This window comes from Equus asinus, chromosome X, assembly GCF_041296235.1.
Source record: "Equus asinus isolate D_3611 breed Donkey chromosome X, EquAss-T2T_v2, whole genome shotgun sequence".
In the NCBI taxonomy this organism is placed as follows: Eukaryota; Metazoa; Chordata; class Mammalia; order Perissodactyla; family Equidae; genus Equus; species Equus asinus.
Window position 1 is genome coordinate 40,765,207 of NC_091820.1, and position 7,920 is coordinate 40,773,126.

Here is a 7,920-nt window from a genome sequence, read left to right on the forward strand (position 1 = left end):
AACCCCGCAGCTTCTCCCCGCCTCTCTACCCGCCCGGGTTCGCCCACGGCTCGGCCAGATCTGGGCGGGGTTGCCGCGGGGTGGGAACGCCTGCTGGGGCTCCCGAAGCCCGACCCCACCTTTCCCCAACCCCTCCGTTATGAAGTCAAGTCTTCCTGAATTGGCTTCAGGCAAGGGAGGGGCTCGTGTGTACAGAGTGTACCCAGTGACGAGACGTGGACCCCACCCGGAGAACTCCACTGCCTCTTCTGTTTTATGTCCCCTGCCTGGCCATCTCTGTCGTAGGCAGACTTGCGTCCACAGTATTTAGAGCGGGGCCCCTGGTCACCATCTGCATCCAGCAACCCCATCAGCCTCGGGATGGGTGTTATGAGTTCTGGATGGAGAACTTCTCCACTAAGATGAAGACACTCGGGTGCGCATCGCATGGTGGTCCAGGGGCATTGGAGGCGGCATTCACTGCATTCACGCAGCGCATTTAACTGTTAATGTGTAGCCTTCGTGAAATTTTGAGTGTTGTGTTCCTTAGGGCTTCGCCCGCTGATGGCTGTGCACATTTTACAGACACCCTGAAGATCAGTTTACTCATCTGTAAAATGCGGATAATGTCTACTGCCTCCGTACCTCCTGGCGTTGTAAGATTTGGGGGTCATTTGTTGCCAAAGCATAACCTTGCCTGTTCTGACACGTAAGCCAAAGACGTTTACAGAATCAGAGTGGTGGGAAGGTGCAGTTTCTCAGGAGCTCAGTGTTTAGAGGAACCCACAAGGAGGGAGATGTACTCAAGGATGGATGAAAAAGTGACAGGAAGTCCAAGAGGCAGATTCAACTTGGAGTTCCTGAAATCTAAGAGAACTCGAAAGGACAATTTTTGCTCTATTTCAGCAGGGTAATGAACGAGAGAAGGAGAGCTTCCTCTCACCCCCTTGGGGAAGGTGTTGTAGGGTTCATGGAAGATAAAAACAAATCTACTCATCTCCACCAGGGGAAGGTGTTCAAAATGGAGAAGTGAGAACGTCTCCAAAGATCTTCTCCTCTGGTCTTTTTCATCACAGAAACTACTCCACCTCTGCAATCATCAGCTCCAGCATCCTGCTCTCTGTCCACAGCTCCCTTGCCCTTCAGCCACGTGTTCAAATCCTCTGTTCTCCAGCCCCTTGACCACCACCCCCACTTTCTTCTCAATTTTTCATATTCAGCTAAGAGACCTCAGACCGTTATTTGAATAACACTTCTGCCAATAACCTGAACTCCCTGGCCCTCTGTCTTTTCGCTACTCATTTAGCAAAACCCCCAACCCTGCTTTTGGCTTTCTCTGTGCCAAAACACTGTTGCAAAAGTTTCCCCACAGGACAGATTGGCATCAAGATAAAGTCATAATCCTCAGCCTCAAATGGTCCCCCAAATCCTACCCTTTTCATGTCAATTTCCAGTCTCAAGTTCAATTATGACTATTTCAAACCTTCTCTGAGGAGGGATCTCCTCTCAGATCTCTGATACCCCTATTTGCACTCCATCCCCCCTATTCTCAACAGATGACCTTACCTCCCACTTCATAGAGAAAATGAAACTATGTTAGCCAGTCTTTCGCTTTTCCTCTACCAGACCCATATACCCACTTACCTCTGTACCCATCTTCTCCTTTGTGGCAAGGACATTATTTTCCAATATTAATCTATGACTTTTTCCTTCCCTCTGGTTTTACTTTTCCCTCCTTTCCTCTTTTTTTTTTTTTTAAAGATTTTCTTTTTTTCCTTTTTCTCCCCAAAGCCCCCCGGTACATAGTTGTATATTCTTCGTTGTGGGTCCTTCTAGTTGTGGCATGTGGGACGCCGCCTCAGTGTGGTTTGATGAGCAGTGCCATGTCCGCGCCCAGGATTCGAACTGACGAAACAGTGGGCCGCCTGCGCGCGAACTTAACCACTGGGCCCGGGGCCAGCCCCCCTCCTTTCCTCTTTTAAGCAAATGAGTGGCTCTGCACTCACCTGAGAGGAGGGATATGGCTGGGCAGAATGCAAAAGGTCACTGGTTTTTCTTTCCAAAAGCCTAAACTTCAGTAGTAGAGGGTGTGGTAGGTTTTTAAAATAACCACAAAGTTTTGCCCTGTCTCTCCACGCCCTTTGGCATTGCCTACCCACACTGACTCTGGGGTGGCCTTGTGACTTGCACTGGTCAATGGGACAGTAGCAAACATGACACAGAGGCTTGAAAAATTTTTCCACTGTGGGGACTGTGATCTTGATGCCATTGGGAACCCTGAGGTTGTCATGTGAAGAAGCCTGGGCTAGCCACATGGATCAGAGCATAAGCCGGCCCAGCTGAGGCCCCCTGAGACCAACCAGCCCACCTACCGCCACACAGGTAAGAGAGGATATCCCAGACCAGTGCTTCTCAAACTTTCATGTATACATAAACCCCCTGGGGATCTTGTCAAAATGCAGAAACTGATTCGTTAGGCCTAGGGTGGGGCCAGAGAGTCTACATTTCTAATAAGCTCCTGGGTGTTGCTGATCTGAGGACCACACTTTTGAATAGAAAGATGCTACATGCTCCAGCCCAAATCGAAGAACCACCTACCTGACCCACAGAATTGTGAGAAATAACAGATGTGTGTTGTAAGATACCGGGGTTTTGGGGTGTTTTTGTTTGGGGTTTTTTTTTGGTGAGGAAGATTGGCCCTGAGCTAACATCTGTTTGGGGGGTTGTTATGCAGTAAAAGCTAGCTGATACAGAGAAGGAGTGAGGGCTTAGGCGAACTGTCTTGGAGAAGCAGGGAAAGGAACAGTGCTCCACTGGCCCCTCCACTAGGCTGGGGGTGGGTGAAGGGAGAGAGAAAGTCTATGGGCCCCACAGTAAAGAGCACCTTATTTCTTCTTCCTGGCAGTGTGTCAGGGAAGAGCAGGACTCAAGGAGGAGTGGCCGTATGGTTCATCTTTATAGAGATGATCAGAGGCACTGTCCCAAACCTTCCTGGGCCCCAGGCACAGCTTGGAGGCAGCAGAAAGGTCACAGAGACAATGATGGTGACATCTCAGGGGCAACTATGTGGACAAAACCCAATGATTCTAAGACCCCAGATCAACAGTACAGCCCTGAGAGTAGAGGAACCCTAGGAATTGCCTGGGTAAATCATCACCCCCACAGAAAGAGAGCTTGTCCAGAAATAAAGTTGTTTTCTGTAAGGTGATTTCCATCACATCTAAGTTAGTGAAACTGCTACCCCCTTTTTTCTTTCTGGTACAGTAGAGCAGGCCTCAGTGCCCCAGTCAATCACCACTCCTCCCTCCTGTTAATTCAACCACACCCTCTCAACCAGATTATTCTCACCAATGTGAGAATTAAACATAGTTAAATCTCTCTCTCTCTCTCTTTTTTTTAAGTCCCATTGATTCACATCCTCCTCTAGCACAGCTGCTGCTGACACAGCACCTTTATGGGAATCAGAAGGTTCCCGCTTCCAGACAGATGAGTTGCAAAAAGGGGGTTGACTACATTGAAAAGAGTACTCCTTCCTTCAGGCCACAGCCCCAGGCCAAAGTGTACAGCTGGAATGCGGAGCCTGGCTCGGTTCCAGCCTGTGCTTGCATCCTTCTGCCAGGCGCCCCCGCCACACCCATGTCCTGCTGCCACTGGTTTCTCCGCCCGTTCCTCTCAGCCCGGCTCCTGGGTGGAGTTGTCCATACTTGTTCTCTCCCAGCTCTCATCTGCTCATTCATCAGCATGCTCCAGTCTGGATCCCACCCCCACGCTGCTACATAAACAGCTCTTTCTAAGCTTATCAATGGCTTCCACATCATTGAATCCAGAGGACATTTTCATGTCTCACTTTATTTGATCTTTCAATAGCATTTAACGCTGATGACACTTCCCACCTTCGAACTCTCTCTTCTTTCAACTTCTGTGACATCACACCTGCCCGGTTCTCCTCCCATTTCATAGCTGCACCTTCAAAGCACAGCGTCCGGGAGACTGGGCTCTGTAAAACAGTGATCCTAAAAATACCTCCCTGCAGGGTTATTGTAAGAAGTAAATTTTATAATATAGATAGATAAATAGATAGATACAACAACAGTGCATGACATGGAGTAAGCTTCGAGTATTAGGAGTTAGAGTCATTGTTGCTGTTGTGTGAAGCTCATCCTCCTCCGCCTGGTCATTCCGTGTTAGAATGTTCGAATTCCTTCAGGCTCAGCCATAGGCCCTCTTTCTTCTCACTCTATGGTCTCTTCAATAGCCCCAGATCAACATTTCCAGCCCAGACCTCTCCAGACCTAGAAATCCAGTTGCCTACTTGACATGCCCTCTTGGTTGTCTCAAGGTCGTCTCAGTGTTAGTATGTGAATGGGAAAACCACCTGTTCTATGATGCAATCAGAAATTTAGGAGTTGGTCTCGGCGCTTCCCTCTTCCTCAGCCCTCCTTCCTCAATCTGATCCATTGCCAAGCTGGGTGAGTTTTACCTCATCATATCCCTTTATTCCATTCACTTCTCCTCATTGCCACAGCTGCCACCCTAGCCCAGGTCACTCTCTGTCCCCTGGAACACTGTAAAAACTGATTAGCTGGTCTCTGTTTCCACTCTGCCCTCCTCTGATTTTGAATCAGTGATTTATTCCAGTCATGTCACTCCTCTGCGTGGAATCTGTCATGGCTTCCAATTGGTTTTTGGATAAAGACTCAAATCCTTATGGCTTGTAAAATGTGTTGTTAGGGGTCTTGAATGCCAGAGCTTATCATGGTGTCAAGCACATGGTAGATGGTCAGTAAGTATCTGCTGTCTGATCGACTGCTGGCAGGAAGTACTTTTACATTTAGTCTATGAGAGCAAACGACTGGCTATTTTTACTGAGGGCGTAAGTAATATTAGCAGAAGTGACTTTCTAAAAATAGTCTTGCTGGAGTCCAGTGGATTGAGATGGAGGCAGGAAGACCTTTTGGGACAGAAGGAGAGGAGAATGTGAAGTAGATGGCAGGAGGAAAGGAAGGGATGGAGAGAGGCTGGGAGGGCAAAGTCTGCAGGCTTGGCTGAAGACAAAATGAGACCAGGAGTTTGGGCTGGGAAAAAGAAAAAGATTATTCCTTTTGATTCATTTCTTCTGGCACCTTTTCTCTTTTTCATGAGGTTTCTAACATTATAAACAGGGATGCTAAAATCGCATCTCTCGTACTTTCAAAACCCTGGGTCTGGAGACCAAATTTCCTCAAAAATGACTAGAACTGCCCTTTGTGTTTGTTTTCATATTTTGATATTTATTCAAAAATGTTTATCAAATGCAATCAGGTGCCTTGGGTTGTGCTAGGCTGAGGAGACACATGGTAAGAAACAGTCCTGTCCCTGTTCTCATGACCTTTCCAGCCTCAGAGAGGAGACCAGCTTGAACCAAATCTCCCAGCGTGCGAATAACCCCAAACTGAGCCAGGTGCTGTGGAGGAGAGGCACACAGTTCAGTGAGACTGTGAAACCAAAAGGCCTGCCTTAGACTCTGTGTGTGTGTGTGTGTGTGTGTGTGTGTGTGTGTGTGTGTAGTAAAGGCTTCCCAGAAGGGACACTCAAGCGAGATCTGAAGGTGGAGAAGGGCTCGATTAAATGAGGTGGGAATGGAGTAGCAGAAGAGAACGTGGCCAGTTCAAGAAACTGAGAGAGACCATTTAGCTATCGCAAACTTATTTTTCTATATAAACTTTAGTATCAACTTATCTAGGTCCAGAATAAAAGCTTATTGGTCTTTTTATTGAGAGTGTGGTAAATTTTTTAAATTACTTGGGAGGAGAATTATCTTTATGATATTGACTCGTCCTATCCAAGATAAAGGAATTGTCTTTCCATGTGGTCAAGACTACGTCTCAGTCTTTCAGGAGTGTTTTACAATTTTCATTGTCTAGATGAGCATATTTCTTGTGAAACTGATTCTGAAGTATTTTATCTTCTTTGTTGCTATTGTAAATGGATTTTTCTCTAAGGTTACATCTGCTTCCTGGTTATCGTGTACATGAAGCAGTCGATTCCTATATGTTAATTTTATATCCTAACTGAATTCTTGCATTGTTTGAGTTAGTTTTTATTATTGACTCTGTAGGGATCTCTAGGTTTACTATCATGTCATCTGCAAAAGAAGTAGTTTTACTTCTCATTTTCAAACTCTTAGGCCTCTGATTAATTTCTCCTGTCTAATTCTATTGGTCAGTATCTTCAGTTTAATGTTAAACGGTTGTGGAGATAGTGAGTATCCTTACCTTGTTCCTGATCTTAGCAGGAATTCCTCTAGTGTTTCCCATTAAGTAAGATGCTGGGTGTAGGATTAAGGTGTATACACTCACACATGCAGCCACACATATATCATCATGTAAAGGAAGTGTCTATCAATTCTATTGTCTTGAGTGTTTTTGAAATTAGGGAAGAAAGCTCAATTTTGCTTAAGGCTTTTTAAGGCATCAATGGAGATAATCATATGATTTTTTTCCTGATGTATTAACATGGTATATTGTATTAATGAATTTCATAATATTGAACCGACCTTCCATTTCAGGAGTAAATCCCAATTAAACTTGGAGTATTACTTACTTGATGGCATGTTGGATTCTGTTTGCTTATTTTTTATTTAGTATTTTGCACCAATTCTCACATGTGATTTAGTTTGTATTCTTTAATACAAAAGTATTAAAGAATACAAGTATTAAAGTGCTGTCTTTATAAGGTTAATCATCAAGACTGTACTTGCTTCATAAAAAGAAAGTAAAGGTTTTCTTTCAGTTTCCGTGCTATGAAATAATTTATGTAGTATTTGGACAGTCTTGTCTGTGAATGTTTGGCAAAATTCTCCTATAAAACCATCTGGGCCAACTGCTTTTTTGTGGGATAGTTCTTTTATAACTTTAATGACATTGCTTTGTTTCAGCTTTGTCTATCTAATGTGGTCAATTTTAGCAAATATGTTTTCCTAGGAAATTATCCATTGCATCTATGTTTTTGAATTTATTTGCATAGAGTCCTACAAAAGGTCTCATGATTTTAAAAAATTTCTTCTATTTCAATGGTTATTTCCCTCATGTCATTTTTAATTTTGTATATGTCTCTCACTCTTTTTCTTTCTTGAAACATTAGAGGGATTTCTGCTAAGATCAGGAACAAGGTAAGGATATCCATCTCCACAACTATTTAACATTAAACTGGAGGTATTAGTCAATTAGTGGTTTGTCTATTTTATTAATTTTTTCTAGAAAATAGGATTTTGATTTACTAATTAGATGTAGGGGCCGGCCCTGTGACCGAGTGGTTAAGTTCGTGCACTCCGCTTCAGTGGCCTGGGGGTTTGCTGGTTCGGATCCTGGGCGGGGACATGGCACCGCTCATCAGGTCATGTTGAGGCGGCGTGCCATATAGCACAACCAGAGGTGCTCACAACTAGAATATACAGCTATGTACCGGGGGCCTTTGAGTAGAAGAAGGAAAAAAAATCAGCAACAGATGTTAGTGCAGGTGCCAATCTTAAACTGAAGTAAAATAGATGTAAAAAATGTACTGTTTTTCTAGTTTTCATCTCATTAATTTCTGCTTTTATCTTTATTCTTTCCTCCCTGTGCTTTTGTTTACTTTGTTGTTCTTTTTTTAGTGTTTTGAGTTGGGAGTTTAATTTATACATTTTTATTGATATTGATATTATGTATTTGTTGATATTTATTGATATTGTTTAAAGGTATGGAGTTTCCCCTGTTCACTTCTTTAATTATATCTAATAATGTCTGATATGTAGTATTTTCATTAGCATTATTTTTAAAAAGTCCATTTTTTAAATTTCCCTTCCTCCCAAGAATTATTTAATAGAAGATTTTTAAATTTCCAGGTAGAATTTCTGGTTTTGTTGCATTGTGATCAGAGAATGATGTTTATAATAGTTCTATTACATGGAACTTACTGATAATC